This window comes from Kogia breviceps, chromosome 4 (genome assembly GCF_026419965.1).
Source record: "Kogia breviceps isolate mKogBre1 chromosome 4, mKogBre1 haplotype 1, whole genome shotgun sequence".
Lineage (NCBI taxonomy): Eukaryota > Metazoa > Chordata > Mammalia > Artiodactyla > Physeteridae > Kogia > Kogia breviceps.
Genome location: NC_081313.1, coordinates 78,793,433 through 78,811,641, shown reverse-complemented (window position 1 = coordinate 78,811,641; position 18,209 = coordinate 78,793,433). Strand labels below are relative to the sequence as shown.

Below are 18,209 nucleotides of genomic sequence, written 5' to 3'. Positions count from 1 at the left end.
GGCTGTAATATTCACAAATTAGGCATAACTGCTAGTTACTTTCTGATCCAGGACCAGTTTGTTAGTGATAAATCTTGCTATGGTTGGCAAAATAAACTTTGTTTTAAAGTTTGATTTATTCAGAACAGTCTTAAAATGCAATGGTTTATCATGCCATTTTAAAATTCCTCCAGGTTAAAAAAACTGTAAGTTCTAATACTTTTCAGCAGACTAGGAGTTTGGAAATCTACTTCTGCTATTCATCTAAAAGATAGAACAATATAAAATATGCAACTACAGAAAACAGTAAATAATAAAAGAACAGAGAAATTCATAGAGAAATAAAGTGTTCGCAGCTAGTATACATTACTGTGGAGGAGCCATATCCATAAAAGAAAACTCCATTGGATGCTGGACTTCTTGCACATCAACTTTCCAAAATGGGAAAACCAATCAAGCCCCTAATCAGGATGAACAATTATTTTACTGTTATTATAGGCAATATAATTTAAAATATATTCAAAGTGATCTGAAAATCACTGCTATGTGTTGTTTACAAACATGTGTACAAACTTTCCATAGTCAAATTGTCTCACAGACTATACCCTATCGTCTCCTCCTTCCTCATCCCTTTCTGCACTCCCATATTCAGCAGAGTTGTCCCAAAGTCTCCTTGATGTGAAGGCTCTTCTCAGATACCCTCACAGCTAACTCTCACTTCAATATGTGCTTAAATGTCACCTCATCTGGGAGGCCTTTCCTAATCCACCTATTAGCTGCACTTTCATCTCTCACTCTATTATGCTTTAGTTTTCTTCTTAATATTTATCATAACCTCCTAGATAGATTAGGTAGGTAGGTACATAGGTAAATAGGTAGGTAGGTAGACAGATAAATAGAGAGATAGATAGATAGATTTTTGTCTCCTTACCCCTCCCTCCCAGAATACAGTTCCATGAGACCATGGATGCTTTTTTTCTACTCTGGTATTTTTAGTACCTAAACAGTACCTGACAAATAAAAGACGATCCAAACACTGTCTCAATTTAATGAACAGGATACTGAGTAGAATTTGTCCAACAAATTATTGGAAAATAGTTGAAGACAAGGGATTTAAACAACCCCAAACAACTAAACTTATTTTTTCTTTCCTTTTTTTCAACTGAAGTATATTTGATTTACAGTATTATAATAGTTTCAGGTGTACAACACAGTGATTCAATATTTTTATAGATAATGCACCAGTTATTAGAATATTATTGACTATATTCCCTGTGCTGTACATTATATCCCTGTGACTTATTTTATAGCTGGTAGTTTGTACTTCTTAATCTCCTTCATCTACTTCACCAACCCTCTATCCACCTCCCCTCTGGCAACCACTAGTTTGTTCTCTTTATCTGTGACTCTGTTTCTGTTTTGTTACATTTCATTTGTTTTATTTTTTAGATTCCACATATAAGTGAAAACATACAGTTTTTGTCTTTCTGTTTGAAAGCTAAGTTTCACTTAGCATAAAACCCTCTAGGTTCATCCATGTTGTTGCAAATTGCAAGGTTTTATTCTTTTTTTTATGGCTGAGTAATATCCCATCCTGCATACATACCACATCTTCTTTATCCATTTATCTGTCAATGGACACTTAGTTTGCTTCTACACCTTCACTACCTTAAATAATGCTGCAGTGAACATTGGGGTGCATATATCTTTTGAAATTAGTGTTTCAGTTTTCTCTGGATAAATATCCAGGAGTGAAATTGCTAGATCATATGGTAGTTTTATTTTTAATTTTTATGAGGAAACTCCATACTCTTTTCCATAATGGCTGCACTAATTTACATTTCCACCAACAGTGCACACGAGTTCCCTTTGCTCCACATTCTTGCCAACACTTGTTATTTGTTGTCTTTTTGATGGCAGCCGTTCAGACAGGTGTGAGGTAATATTTCATTGTGGTTTTGATTTGCATTTCCCTGATTATGAGTGATATTGAGTATCTTTCCATGTGCCTGTTGGCCACCTGTATGTCTTCTTTGGAAAAATGTCTATTCATATCCTCTGGCTATTTTTGAATTGAATTGTTTGTATTTTGGATATTAATCCCTTATCAGATATATCATTTGCAAATATATTCTCCCATTCAGTAGGCTGCCTTTTTGTTTTATCAGTGGTTTCCCTCACTGTGCAAAACTTTTTTTTTAGTTTGATGTAGTCCCATTTGCTTATTTTTGCTTTTGTTTCCCTTGACTAAGGAGACAGATTCAAAAATACTGCTAATACTGATGTCAAAGATCATACTGCCTATGTTTTCTTCTAGGAGTTTTATAATTTCAGGTCTTACATTTAAGTCTTTAATCCATTTGAGTTTATTTTTGTATATGGTATGAGAAAAGCCTAGGCTTTTACAGATAGCTATCTGTTTTTCCCCACTGCTACTTATTGAAGAGACTGTCTTTCATTATATATTCTTGCCTCTTTGTTGTAGATTAATTGACCATATGGGCATGTGTTTTTTTCCTGGACTCACAATTTTGTGCCAATACCACACTGTTTTGTTTACTTATTTTTTCATTGAGAGTTTAAGGTCTTATCCCAGAAGTGTAACTCATAATGGGAACTCTGACAGGCAGCAAATGGTAGGTTTATGATTTTTGATTGAGATAATATGCCAATTAAATAAGTAGATCTTTCTCTATTCCTTTTGATGACTTGAGGACCTAGTTTGACATAAATCATTATAAGAAAACTTTCATAGAATTGATGCAATGATTAGTTTCTGTATTCTGTATTAGAACAATATCAACAATAGAGAGTAAAAGCATATAAGACTCTTAGATCATGGGAACCTGCCAATCATATAAGGAAGGCAACAGAATCCAATGTGATATAGTGGTTAAGAGAGGAACCTGGAATCTCTGCTCCTTTCAAAATTTAGGTCTGCCACTTAGTAGTTATAGAATCTGAGGACAAACTTAGTTAATTTCTCTAATTACTTTCCTCATCTATAACCAGAGTACTTACTTCATAGAGTTATAGCAAGGATTCAATTTTTTTTTAAAAATCAACATAAGGCACTTACCACTGCTTAGCACACAGCAAGGGCTAAATGTGAGTTATTAAGTTTGTTTCTTAAGGTCAGGGAATGTGTCCTTTTTTTCAGCAAATAATTAATTAATGACATACAGGTCTTACTCACTGAATATTTCACAGGTGCCTGCTTATCACATAACTTTTCGCAGACACTAAACACATAGAGAAATTAAAATGTACATTTTTTTTATTCCTACACTGAGAGCTCCCAAAGATGAAAGATGGGGGGGTCTACCTCTTTATTGCTCTATTCTTAGCATCTGACACAATGTCTGGCACATGGTAGACACTCAATAAATATTGTTGGATCAATGAATGAATGATGAGTCCTTAAACTTTACTAATATTTTCACAATTAAATCTTCTGTTAACTACATTCTTCTTTCTTAACTCCCCTTTTCTTTTAGATAAGTTCCAACTCATGTAAAGCTATGTTTCAGCCAAGAAAAGTATATGTTTCTTCCTCAAGAGAACAGTAGTTTGGCTCCTATGTCCTAAAAGCCACTAAAACAGTTTGGATTATTCTTGCCCTTTAGAATACCCTTCCCAATTCCTAAGTTTCTACCTGACAACTATGTCCTTCCCCAACATCTTAATTCTCCACAAAAATATGACAAAACATAGTTGGCCTTTTTTTGGACGGGGCATTTTTTTACCCCTCTAATTTTGTGTTTCCCATAAGAAGCATCCATTACTACCAGAATATGGCACAAGTCAATATAATTGGGTAGGTATCATTATGAGCCATCTAGGAATTGTAACTTCTCATAAAGTGCACCCTCTTATATAGTAACTAGAACAACATAGAGTTTACTATCACTGGCCTTAAGAACAGAGCTTCTATCCTCTTAGACTTTGTATCTCTAAGAAATTATTTAGTCCCTAACATATATTTAGAGTTCGGTAAGTGATTGTTGACTGTTGAATCACTACTTCAAAATGCCAGACCAGACAAATATAAAATAAGAAGGAAATTTTCTGTAATTTTATGATTAGAATAAATCTGAAAAGGATATACTTTTGAATGACAATGTTAGAAAGAAAAGGGAGAATGAAATGTATATAAAAGAGTATCCTTGATTTCTCAATGAAGTGAGATGAACAATCTTAAAAACTTTTCTTTTTAATTTCTAGGAAATAGGAGTTATTAATAGTTTTGTACTCTAATCTAAATCATAAGAAGAATTAATTTTGAGGTTCAAGACAAAGTTGATAACTCAAGACTAAACTTTGTTGCCTAAAACAATTTAAAAATATTGTAGTTCATTCACCTGTGACAAGAACTGAAAAAAGATGTATTGAAACGTTAATGTTCTTCTACTTCTCTTTTTGCTCTTTCCTGCCTTCACCCTCTTTCATCCCTCAAGAAAATGTACCTTTACCAGACCATTGTCCCAAAGTTCATATAGGGAGTTAAAGAATGTGTAGAAAGAGTCCTCTCTCATGTCTTGCTTCCAAGATGACCAAGAAAAGAAGGAACAATGGTCATGCGCAAAGGGTCATGGCCATGTGCAGCCCATTCGCTGCACCAACTGTGCCTGATGCATGCCCGAGGACAAGGCCATTAAGAAGTTTGTCATTTGGAACATAGTAGAGGCCGCAGCTTTCAGGGACATTTCTGAAGCGAGTGTTTTCAATGCCTATGTGTTTCCCAAGTTGTATGTGAAACTACATTACCGCGTGAGTTGTGCCATTCACAACGAGGTAGTCAGGAATTGTTCTCAGGAAGCTGGGAAGAAACAAGCACCTTCACCCCAATTTAGATCTATGCGTGCTGCCCCACAAAGTCCACCAAAGCCCATGTAAGGAGGTAAGTCCTTAAAGACTGAAGAAACACTGTTCTCTGAAAAGACAATAAAATGGAAGTAATACTTTGAAAAAAATAAAGAATGAGTAGAAAGAAACACGACTAAAGAGGCAGGAAAAATATCAAGACATAAAAATCTTCATGAGTTAAAGTTCAGGCAATGTTTTTGGAGAGGAAGGGTGAAAGATTCTAAAAATAAGAGGCCTATCAGAACCTGTAGGTTGTAAAACAAACAAGAAGAGGAAAAAAGGAAGACTTTTGGAAGTATTTTTATGAGATAAACTTGATTAAAATTTAGAGTTATTTGAGAGATACAAGTTAAATTGTTATCACATAGCAATTACCTTTTTTACATACTAGTATTTTTGTTTTGTTTTAATGATGCTAAAACTGGGCCAGGTGGGTCCCTAAGGTGACAATTAGGAAAGTGCTTAATGGATTGTAAACATGAGTAACTAGAGAAAAAGGATTCTAACATTAGTTAATCATCAATTATTACATGTACTATTCTATTTATAAAGGGTTCTGTTTTTTTTCATGTATTTAATGTTCACAGCCATACTGTGATTATAGGTAAGTAAACCAAGATTCAGAAAGACGTATTAGCCCACACTAACGAGTAATGGATGTTAAGATTCACACCCAGATATCTTATTCTGAAATTTATGAGCTACATCCTGCAACCTCTGTATAAGCCACAGAAATTGGTATGCAAATAAAACAAGCTAATCAACAGTCCCAATAAAATATAAAAAACAAAAATATTTGGATCATATTTGTTACAGATATTTGGATTGAAAACGCCACCTTTTCAATATAAGACTGAAAATGCTCTGTTGTTGAGAAGTTAACATATCAGTGTTTAACAAAGTATTTCAGAAAATGCCTATTTTGGGATAACTCCTTTCACAAATTGAATATCTGTTTGATACCACTCAAACTGTGCTAGCTCATGATGCAATTTACTATATTGTAATGTTACAGAAATAGTTTGTTTTTATTTATCTCCATACACCTGTGATAGATACAGAAAGAAGTTGCTGTATTTGAAATTTCAGCTGGCTAGTACAAAATGAATGGGCAAGCAGCTCTTTTTCATCTGCTTGCCTCTTGACTAGCCTAATTAAATTTGTCTAGTCTGAAAATCTCCAGTAGTAAATGCTTTTGTTACTCTGAAACACTATAAACATTTTCACTGAAATGTTATTCAATTCATCATAATAGTGTCTTTGGGAGGTATCCCCCAAAATATAAACAAATTTTAAAATGTATTCTCAGCTCACAGATCAGTGGATACATTATGGGTTCATATGATTTGTTTGTCTCTGCTATTTTCTGACATTATCATATCAGTTTATACCATACAGACCATTAAAACACAATAAGAAAAGGTCACGAGGTGAATTCTGTTTTGTGAACCTTTTATATGTAATAAGTCAATTTTGTTATCAAATGTGCAAATGATTAAGGAAACGACTATATGATGAAGAAAATTCAATATAAATGCAAAATGCTGATCTTGTATGCAGCTGATCAGATCTTGAAAAGGTAGACATTTATAGTTGTAAATTAATATTAAAATAACCTAGCAGAATACAGCTGTTTATCTTGATTTGGGGGCATATAAGGAGAAAACTGGTTAAACCTAGAGGTAGTTAAACTCTGATGCAGTACTGGAAATATTTTTAAATAAAAATAATTTTCCTGTCTGAAACTGTTTCAACATGGTCTAAACCCACAAATACGTGTTCTGCCCCCACTGCGTGATATGATATGATATGATATATGATATGATATATGGGCACAAGAAAAGGCAAAAGGCATAGACCCTGCCCACACATAACTGCAATTTAATTGGTAGACTGCATAAAATAATTAATAAAACCAAGGTGTAAAAACAAGGCAAATAAGTAAATATACATAAGAACTGAAAGGCAGGGATAATTACTGCTGGGGGAAGAGGAGAGGGTCTGACAGAATTTAAAATGGAAGTTGTGTATGATGAATGTATAAAAGGAGAAAAGATGGAATCTGTGTAAGGTAAAGATCATGTAAAACAGAATTAGGAAAATGCAGGACATAGAGAGTAACATGCCAGATATTGCTTGGAGTAGAGCATTTCTATATAAGAATATTTAGAGATAAATTTTAACAAGTAGTTTAGGACCAAGCTGTAAAGATCTTTGAATGCCAGGTTAAGAAGCATTATTTTTTTCCTGTAGTCAATGGGAAATTATATGGCCAAAGTGATGTTTTGCAAAGATTAATTTGATAAGACTTGGCATTGTACTGGGAAGTAAAGGTGGATAGGAAAGTTAAAAGGACAAAGAATAAGAAAAAAATACTATTTAGGGAACTGTGGTACATACTGTAGTTTGGCTTTCTTAGCACGGATTCCAATTTCCTTTTGATTAGCATTCCTTAATTATAAAGTATGGTGAGCTAAAAAACACATCTTTCAAGACTCCTTTTCACGTAGGAGAAATAATGTGACAATACTGGCCAATGAGACAAGACTTCTCTTAGGCTATCTGGAAAATCCTTTGCCCTCCTAATATAATTGTCACTCTGTTTTCTTTATTATACCTCTTTTACTTTCCCGCTAGGAATGAGGACATAATGCCAGCTACGTTGTGAACTTATGTGAAAAAGTCCAAGAGAATGATAGAAACTTTAGCATGGAGACATTAATAAATAGACACATAAAATTAACAAAATCAGCAATCATGTCACCTCTAGACTTCTTGTTATGTGATTTTAAAAAATTAACTTCTATTTGGTTACACCACTGTAAAGTTGTAGTCAAACAAGCTGACATAGAAGCTATTAGAAATAATCTAGATGGGTCATAAAGAGCATCCAAAACCAAGTTATAGTGAAGGATAGGAAAATACCAGTAGGTTTTCCCATGGCTGATTAGATTATAGGAAGTTTTAATGAGAGGGAGTCCAAAATTAATACAAAACCCCCTTACCTAGATCACCAGAAGAATAAAAATACTTTTAATAGAAAAATACTTTTCCTATCCTAAGGAAAGGCAGTAAAGTAGAACAACTTTTCAGGGTCTTTACAAGCCTATGATTTTATGATGAGACACATCTATTAAATTTCTAACTGTAATTATACTGAATATTATGAAAGAAAGTTTAAGAAGCTATATTTCCTGCCCCTGAAGGACTTCAAAAAGACAGTATGAACACTAACACATTCACTAGACGTATCATTACTTCCCAGCAATTAACTCTTTCTATTCTAATTCTTTGCATTTCCTCTGCCTCTACCAGAATCCAAGCCACTGTTACTCTCACCTGAGCAGCTTCAAAAGTTGCTAACTGATCTTCCAATTACTGATAGGAATTGGGAAAAATTGGGAAAAAAATATTTCCAAGTTCCAGAAGCTAAATCAATCAACTTTAGTAGAGATGCCACAGCAACTGCAACTCAGGTAACTCTTTGGTTAACTTAATAATATTCCACCATCATCTGTGATACATTTGGTTTTTAAAGGAACTGAGATGGTGAATTAAATGGAAATATGGTGGGTACCACAACCCCATATTCTTTAAGTCTTTGAAGATATCACTAATTAGAGCCAAATCTTTTCTAACTGAAATTCAGTATTGTTTCTGATTTACTATCTTGGTCAGAATCGGAGCAGGGTTAGTTTCAGGGGTTTCCACTTTTACTTCCCTACCATAATTCCTTTCCACAGTTCGTGATACCAGTATGAATGCTATGCTGACTGCTAACTATAACCATTCCAATTTTGTACTCAGAGATAAAGGAAATGAGTGAAGGTTTGGTCCATAAACCCATCAGATCTTTGTGAAATGAATTTGCACCAAGATTTCATTATTACTGGGCCTCCATATGCCCTCATTTTAAAAAGGGGAATAATATTTTTGTTCCACTGAATCAACAACAGATTAGATCCTGTCCCCAAGAGTCATCAAATAATTTGGGTACTGCCTGTTTTCCAAAGCCAACTTATTCCGGAAAATGGCCATAGATCCCTTTGCAGAAGGACTGGGGTAATTGTAAGACATTCTATGGGATATAGGGTCTTTTCCCAAAGGGACTGGTTGGTTTCATTTTCATTCTATGGGTTCTGGGTTTGAGAACTAGGTCAAGCTTGGAACCTGGGAAAAGAACTATAATTTTCCCTTACAGTGAATGACTTTAACCTTCTCTTCCTTGTTCTTGATTTTTTCTGGTCCTATAAGGCAAGTAGTATCCTGGATTGCTGTTCAACTATCTCAAACTTAGCATCATCATGATCTATAGCCAAATCCATAAATTCAAGTCACTCGAGGCTCTCTGATTTCCATTCTGTCCATGATCCCTCACATTGTATTTTATCTTGGTTTTGACTATTAAATGCTATCACCATACCTCTGCTATTTGGTATTCCTAACATCCCCATTGATACCAGGAGCCCAAATCCATAGTAATCTACTACTAGCTTCTCAACAATGCATGTGTCCCCTTCATTGATGTATTCATATTGTTTACGGCAAAAAAGTATCATGCAGTATCTGCCAAAGCACATAGTCAGCTGTGTGTTCTCTGGTCTAACATTATTAATCAATTATAATACTCCTATTCTTTGACACTTTTGACCACTTGATCATTACTTCTCTAAAGCAGTTCCACAGCACTGCCTCACTTACTATAAGTAATTGTTGTTTCCATACTTCAAAGAGCAATGACAGACATAGAATGAGGCAGGCTCTAATTCTCCTTCTTTTGAGGGTGCCCACATCCCAACAGACTTTAATCTATCTATCTACCTATCTATCCATCCATCCATCCATCCATCCATCTATCCACCAACTGATTTATATTCAATCAACTAAAACTGAACAATAACAACAATTTGCCCATTTCTCCCCACCTCCCCAACCCCCCGCCTCTTGCCACCACCTATCTGTTCACATATGAGCCTGGTTTTCTGTTTGTTTGTTTTTTTAAGATTTCACATATAAGAAAGATCACAAGGTGTTTACCTATCTCCGTGTGACTTATTTCACCTATTTATATATGGGAATTATATTCTGCATTACCTGGGGTCCAGCATTGTTAAAATCTATTCTCAAATATGTTACGCTGGTTCTTGTCAGCATGTATTAGCCAGATCTGCAGCTCTTTAAATAAATAATCTCACTCTGTAGCAGGGACAGTACTTCTCTATTCGGGTCACTACTTCTCTGGTGAGTCAATACTTCCCGAATAACATTTGACCCTAGTTATTGGTTTGGAAGCAATGAGGAATTCAAGGGCAGATTTAGGGGCCGGACAGCATCATCTTGTGAACACTTAACTCAGGTGAAATCTTTGCATGATATTCAGACATTAGGAAGGCATTCTTCTCTATCAAGGGGAAAGGGGTCATTTATGTCGGCTCATAGGATTCAGGTGAATCCTGGGATTTAATATTATCAAGTGCATTCAACCCAAATATCCTTACCCCAGGACTCAGGGCTTCACTACTTTCCTAACAGTATTCTGATTTTAGCATAGAAAATTTTCCAGTAATATGAATTCAACCTTCTTTATTACTCTGCTTCTCTATTAGAACCTGGGTCTGATTTTTACTACAATATGTTCTCCAGCTACATGAAATATTAATAAGTATCTTTTTTAATGCTGCCATGGAGTTCATGATTACTCCTTGAGTTGATAGTTAGGTGAACTGAGACTTTCAGTGTATTCTTTCAACGTTTCAATGGCAATTAACAGCCAACGATATTTCAAGTCTTATAATTACCAATGTCTCTACATCATTCAAGTACTAGAGACATTTCATCAACTATGGTGTCTTCTACATATATTCAATCTCAGTTCCCTATAAATGAGAGTTTAAGTAGTTTTGATGTGACAGCATGCCAGGAATGATCATCACTCCAGGGAGCACCTGGAATAGCATATTTGTTACCATCTGGCCATCAGTGATTCAATTCCACAACCCTACCCTGAGGGCCTGTATACTAAGACCCCTTCTGTTACCACCTATGATAAATTGGCTTTCCCAAGAAGCAGATTCTGAAACATGAACTTAATGAAAGTAGTTACTTGCAAGATGATTCTACGAAACACTGATAGAAGGGTGGGAAAATGAGATAGAAAAGGGAAGAAAGCAACAAAGGATGTCATATGGAGCATGTAACTGCAAAAGACACTTGGAGCTCAATTCCAATGGGAAATACTGAGCAACAATGTATTGATAACTTATACCTTGAGGTTATCCCATCTGAGCTGGGATAGTTTTCCATCATTTACCATCAGTCATTGAATGAGGGCTGTTCATGGGAGGATAAGTATTAACTACCTGGCAATACTAGCCCAGCTCACAGGTGAAGAAAGTTATCAGCATCAGAAAAAGAGTTTAGGTAGAGTTGCAGGTGTTTCTGTTTGGAAGCTATCAGGTTGTTATGCATGATAATAGTGCAAACCAAGGAAATATGAGCAGACCATCTTCTGTAACTGCTACCTTTGGTCATTTCAAGTCACAAAACAGCCTTACTTCTGTACTTAAAATGCCCAATATCATGTAATACTCAACTCTTCCAATGTGAATCAAAATTATGGCTACTCCACCTCCCCCTGGGAAGGTGACAACCACTGTCTCTATTCCAACTCCTTTCACTATGTTATTTTGCTGCCTCCAGTTTCTGAGCCCTCCGAAGTTGGAAAATAGAAAAGAAGGGAGTTAGGGGAGCCTGGAAAGTTCTGGCTTGTCTGGAAATGTCACAAGCTGGAAATGTGTCAAGTGCTTTCTGGACTTGGACAATGTATAAAGATTGTTCTTTAATGGACACTCTTGTGGACTCTCCCACAGGGCCCTTGATACATCTTTTCTGACTCATAGCTTTCTCCTCCTGGAGGCACAAGAATCCTTGGTTATAGTTTCTCTGGCCTGAAGCTTGTTTACCTCTCCAGGAGGCCCTATTAGGCAGGATTTATGATCACTCCCATGCTGGTCCTCTGTGGTGTATGTGGACCTCACCCAACCACAGATAACATTGCTGATCCCTCTAACCTAACAAACTCTAAAAATGCAAGTGACCCATGCAGCCAACTCTCCTTTCCCCTACCACTGATGGAATGAACCAGTCCAGTTTTACTTTTAGATATGTCCATATGGGAGGTGGACGTCAGTCCCCTGCATCCCTCCAATCACAAGACACATACTATATGCACAACTCTCAATGGTTTTATTGAAGCCTCTTACTAGGTTTAATGTGGCAGGCAGAAATCTCTGACCCCTTTCTCAGGGTTGGAGGAGGGATTTTTCCAAAATATTCTCTCTACAAACTCTTTCCTAAACTCTTTTCTCAACTCTCTATACCTGCAATGTACATAAGGGATTTTTAAAAATTATGTAACAAATCCTTGGCCATCTACTTTTTGCAAAGCTTTCACAGTGGTCTACCTTATAATTCACTGTGGCTTCTGATATCTACTGTCATCAGGCCTCAGACAAAACTGAGACATAAAGATCCAATGTTAGCATCTTAATATAGTTATAAAAAATCAAACAATTCCTAGAAATTCAAAATGTGGTTGCAGAAATAAATATAATACATGCTCATTACAGAAAAATTAGGGAAAAAAAGAAAAGTACAGAAAAAAACAGAAAAGGAAAACATGCTCCATAACTCCAGCAACCACAGACAACCAACAATATATCATTCTGATTTATTTCTATACAGTTGATTTTTATTCTGGGCATATGGTTCTCTACATATTATGATAATACTCTATGTACAATTTCCCATCGGGATTTCCTTTTATTTAACTCTGGCATTTTCTGTATGATTCTAAACACTTCACAAATGGGATTAATAGGGATAAGCCCACAGAAGAGATGTGCCACAATTTATTTCACTCTTCCCATATTGTTAAACATTATGATTGGCTCCAAATTTTAGTAATTTTAAATGTTAATTCCATAAATACTTTTTCCCCTAACATTTTTTCCTAGATTTTAGGGTTGGAATCTATTCACAGAGGCATAATTACTGGCTTAAAAGGAAATCCCCAAGATTTAAAGCTCCTCACTGGTCTAAAACCAGGGCCCCTCACTTTTGTTTTATTGACAGAGTAACCAGTGAAAAGGCTGAAAGAGGGTCAGAATAGAGGCCAAGGTCTCACTCTAGTGGCCACTGCTGAGACCTTTGAAAGGATAGGTAGGAAAGGAGCCCATGGCACAAGGACCCTCACATGTGACAGGTACTTTCCTGGGATGACTTTGGCTAAAATACTCACACTCAATTTGTAGAATTAAGAACAGAAATACTATTAGAGACAGTTATGTAAGACAGTAGTGAAACCTCAAAAGCTTTCAAGTCATGCAGGCCACATGAAGAAGTGACGTAGGCTCAGTGGATCTGCTGCAAACTGTTCCTTCTAAGGTGAAAAATCACTGCTCATTCTCAGATAGTCATGTCACATTTAACAAACAAAAATACAGATGCCCAGTTAAATTGGAACATCAGATAAAGAAGGGATAAACCTGTTTATATAAGTATGCCCCAATTATTGCATGGGACATACCTATGTTAAAACATTACCTGCTGTTTCCCAAAATTCTAATTTAACTGGGCATCCTGTATTTTATCTAACAGCTCTATTCCCCAACTGTTACCATCCAAGAGGGTGGGTCTAGGATTGCTAGATATTCAAATTTCTCAAGAGCTACCAGAAATCTGGAGGTTCTTGCTAAATCTCCTTATTTCCATATTTTAGCAACTAGTTCAAAATGTTTCAAAAACATCTGGGGGCCAGATGAGACATCTAATACTAGATTATGATCTAGAATACAGACTAAAACATATCTACCATTGGAGGAACTAATGCATATTAATCATGTCTTCTTTGTCAGTGATTTTTTGAGAGCAGGTGGAGACAGGGGAAAGGCAGAAAAAGCCATGTGGACACAATACTTCAGAGGAAGTTGGAAAGGAGAGGGAAAGTTTAGAATAATGTTGGAGAAAAGAGACTCTGGATACCATGTATAAATTCTTCCTACTTGACTAGTTTAGGTAGAGCCAGCTCTGTGCCTTAGAAAAGTCAGTGTATGCCCTTCACATTTAAATATGTTTCACTAATCATAATCAGGTCAACCATTTTAAGGTAATAGCAAGGAAAACACAAACTCTTCCTTTATTTAAACCTCACAAGGAAGAGCTTCCACAGAAAACAATGAAATGTTATTTGAGTTAACATTTACTAGAATTAAGCTAATTGTAGCTTCATTTTAAACTTCTATTTGTTAATTAAGCATGTTTCTTCACTAGTAAAATTGAGACAATTTTAAATGAAAAATCTTCAAATTTTTAAGCAAGAAAGATTTTCTCTGGTGGTATCCAAGTCCCAACTTCCTAATTAAAATAAAATAATGGCTTTCCACTCAGTTGTGGGAAGGAGACATTTAGAGAATTACCATGAGGTACTTCAGAGGAACACCATTAAAAATGATGGGGAAGAGATATGAGAACATATGTATAACTGCTTCACTTTGTTATAAGGCAGAAACTAACACACCATTGTAAAGCAATTATACTCCAATAAAGATGTTTAAAAAAATAAAATAAAAATGGTAAATATAGTAGCTGAACATTTTGCTGTTGCTAAATTGAATACAGTAGGTAGGTAAAAGAGCTCTTATTTATTTGGTGCCAAGACTTGATGCATTCATATAAATTGTCTGATGTGCAGTGTTATGAGTCAAACAGCTTTGTTTCTATAAAATAATTCTAGATGCAGAGTTGCCTGGATGTAATTTCCAGAGTTCTATATTCAGCATATAGAATTCAATTCTTACTTTTGCGTTAATAGTAGTAACAGTGTATACCCCTAAGCAAAAAAGGAGTGAGGTTGTCACAGGTAAAGCCCATTAACAATTCCTAGGAAATAAAAATAGAATCTGGGTAATAAAAAAGTCTAACCTGGGTTTCCCTGGTGGCGCAGTGGTTGAGAGTCCGCCTGCCGATGCAGGGCACACGGGTTTGTGCCCCGGTCCGGGAAGATCCCACGTGCCGCGGAGCGGCTGGGCCCGTGAGCCATGGCCGCTGAGCCTGCGCGTCCGGAGCCTGTGCTCCGCAACCGGAGACGCCACAACAGTGAGAGGCCCGCGTACCGCAAAAAAAAAAAAAAAAAAAAGTCTAACCTTTTATTTCCGTTTTCCTTCCTGCTCCGTCTAGTTTCACTTGCTTCCAGGGTGCAACGTACAGGCGTCGAACCCGGCACTTCAGACCAGACTTCCTAGTGTGAAACGGCCGTGCCTGGCACCTCAGGTCAGCGGGCACATGAAGGAGTGCTGCGCACCACATTGCAATTCAAGATGGCGGCAGCAGGGGCGGGCCGAGTGCAGAGATGCTGCACCGCACACTGCAATCTGCAGCGTAAGCAGCGCAGCTGCGCCACACCCGCGAGAACTGCGCCACACCCGCGAGAACTCTGCCCCCTCCCTGCTGACAAGAACTCTTTAAATGCAGCCCCAGCTATGGCCCTTCAGCGGGAGTGCGGATTGTGTGGACTCCAGAGCACGAGCTCGCACCTCTCCATTCTTTGATCAAAAAATAAAGCTTTCCTTGGCTTCTGAACCAAAGTAGGTCTCATTCTATTTGCTGGAATGACAACAAGCAGAAGGGCCCTTATTGGGAACTCTGACTCGGGAGGGTAGGTAACAAGGTTCTTACTTACCCTAACTTGGGATCTGAGCTTTCAGTTCAGAGCTGAACTCCAGATTTCTTAGTGAGTTGTTTTATTAATTAATGACCAAGTATAGATATGTATTAAATCAGGGATGGTATTCAAAATCTTTAGCCTTCCATATGACATAAGTACTGACCAATCAGAATGGATACTAACCCAATCAAAACAGTAGTTTTCTGTTTAAAAAAGAAAAAAAACTCTGGTACAGCATATTAGCACTGTATACAATCCAGAGAAACATGACTTAGAAGGAAAAAAAAAAAAAAAAAGGTCCAGACTCTGCCTTCAAGAACTATATATTGATGTTTATTTTAGAAGGCAACCTCTTGATTATCATTTAATTTACTGGCTCATAAGGACAAGACCAAGGAAGAGGAAAAGTCAGAAAGTGGAGCACCACAACCATCCAGATTTGTGAGGTTTTCAAAATTTGTGCAATTATTCTCTTCCTGATAACTGTGCCCCTTTCCAATGTAAGTCTGAGGCTCCTCCCATGAAGAAGAGGCTATTTCACTCCCCTTTCAATCTGAGCTGCTCTTGTGATCTGCTTTGACCAACAGTGGAAATGTTGTGCCTATTCTAAGTCTTGGGCCCAAGAGGCATACATGATTCCAAGTTCTTTCTTTGAAACTTGCTGCCACCATACAAACAAGTCTGGGCTTGCCGGCTGGCTAATGACAACACAGGGTTCAATCACCCCTGTTGCTCTAGTCAAACTGCCAGCTGACTACAGATACATGGAGAAGCCCAGCTAAGACCAAATCTGCCCTGATCAGCAGAGGCATCCAGCTGACACAGACTTATGAGAAACAATAGTCATTTTAAGCCACAAATATTTAGGGTGATTTGTTAGGCAGCAATAGATAATGAACTCAGTTAGCCTGGCTAATTTGAGAAAAAAGAAAGCAGAAACTAGGGTTTTTATTAGTAGACAAAAATATAGATATACTAATGTCTCAAGTTTTATAGGAGTGTCAGGAATGCTTCAGAAATACAAGCCAATCCTCATTTCTATGGTGCTGAGCTTGACAAAAGTGTAGCTGTTTGAATACAAAAGAATTGACGGTGATAAAGATTGTTTTATGCCACATTTCAGCAAGAAATGGAGAAATAAAATTGCAATAGATAGTCTCTATATTATTTTTCTCATTGGTGCTACAGATAAAAATAGGTAGAGACCATACTCCCGAAATCTTTTCACTACAGGTCCCAATGTACCATGTGAAAAGCTTCTGAAATTGAAGTGGATCTAATAAAACAATATTTCTTGAAAGATATTTCTTAAAAAAACACTGTGATTTTAAATGCAAATTTACTAAGGATCACTTGGGAAAGAAACTGACCTTTCTCTTCATTTCAATGGAAATATGTGGGTCTATATGGTACTTTTGATTTAAATGTCATTGATTTTCCACAATGATAACAATAATGCTGGCACTGAGCATTCCTAGTTGTATATATTGTTTTCTAGATACCAAGACAGTACAGAATTAGAGCTGAAGACTTGTCATTGAGTATTAAATACTACATAAGGTTAAGGATAATGAGAAGCCCGAAATTCAGAAAAGATCATAGTGACTGTTATTTCAGAATTACAAATGAGATGGACATTACTGATTCATAATGCCCTGAAATCCTGACAAGATGTCCAACTAGCATGGGCTGTTGGCTCACTCTCTAAAATCAGCCTGTGAGAAACTATGCAAGTAAGATAGAAACATGGATCTGAAGAACTAACATTAAAAAGAATGCAAAGCCCTCAGGAAACCAATACTAAAAAAAGAAACAAAGATCACCCTGAACTAGTGTGTGTGTGTGTGTGTCTGTGTGTGTGTGTGTGTGTGTAGGGTCTTAAAACTGTGGCAAAGTGTCCCTACACTGCTGTGGAAGGAGGGGCTGGGATGGAGTATTTAAATTTTGTTCTCACTTATCCCCTAGAATCCCTTGAGACCATTGTAGCCTGTGTCACTCATAGATATTAACAGTAATAGTGGAGTCAGTGGAGAAGCATCAGGCAGGCTGTAAGCCCATGGGGTGGAAACTAATGAAAAGAGGTGCAGGCTGTCCTGCCTGCCCTCAGGCAGTCACTCCACCAATGTTCTTCCCAGTGGAGAGCCAGTGGATTAATTTTTTCCTGACAATCCCTGACCAACTGAGTTGCCTGAAGTCCTGGTAGCAAATACTAGTAGTTCTAAGAAGCTCTGTGATATGTAGGGCAATTGGACTTATATAATCAATTACTACTAGGCATTTTCCTTTGAATACTTCCCCTTAGTCTTAGTCCTCATATGTCCAAAATAGAGTTTGTCTTCTTAAAATCTCCTCCTTTTTTTTTAAATCAGTGAATGGAACTGTCATCCATATAGCCATCCAAGCCAGAAACTTGAGAATCATCCCAGACTTTTACAATACCATTTGTTATTAAATCATGTCACATTTTCCTGCTAATATCCATTTTCTCTATTCCCACAGCTAGTGCCATAGATATACAATTTTAATTTATATACTGCCATACATAATTTTGCAACCAGGCTATCGTTGTCCCTGACTCCATTATTATCAGAGTGAGCTTCCTAAAACAAACGTCTGATCACACAGCAGGGTAAAACATTTG

General features: G+C 36.8%; 1 pseudogene; it reads left to right on the top strand.

Moving 5' to 3' along the window:
- Nucleotides 1-4,528: 4,528 nt before the first annotated feature.
- Nucleotides 4,529-4,875, top strand: LOC131756101 (small ribosomal subunit protein eS26 pseudogene; annotated as a pseudogene).
- Nucleotides 4,876-18,209: the final 13,334 nt, after the last annotated feature.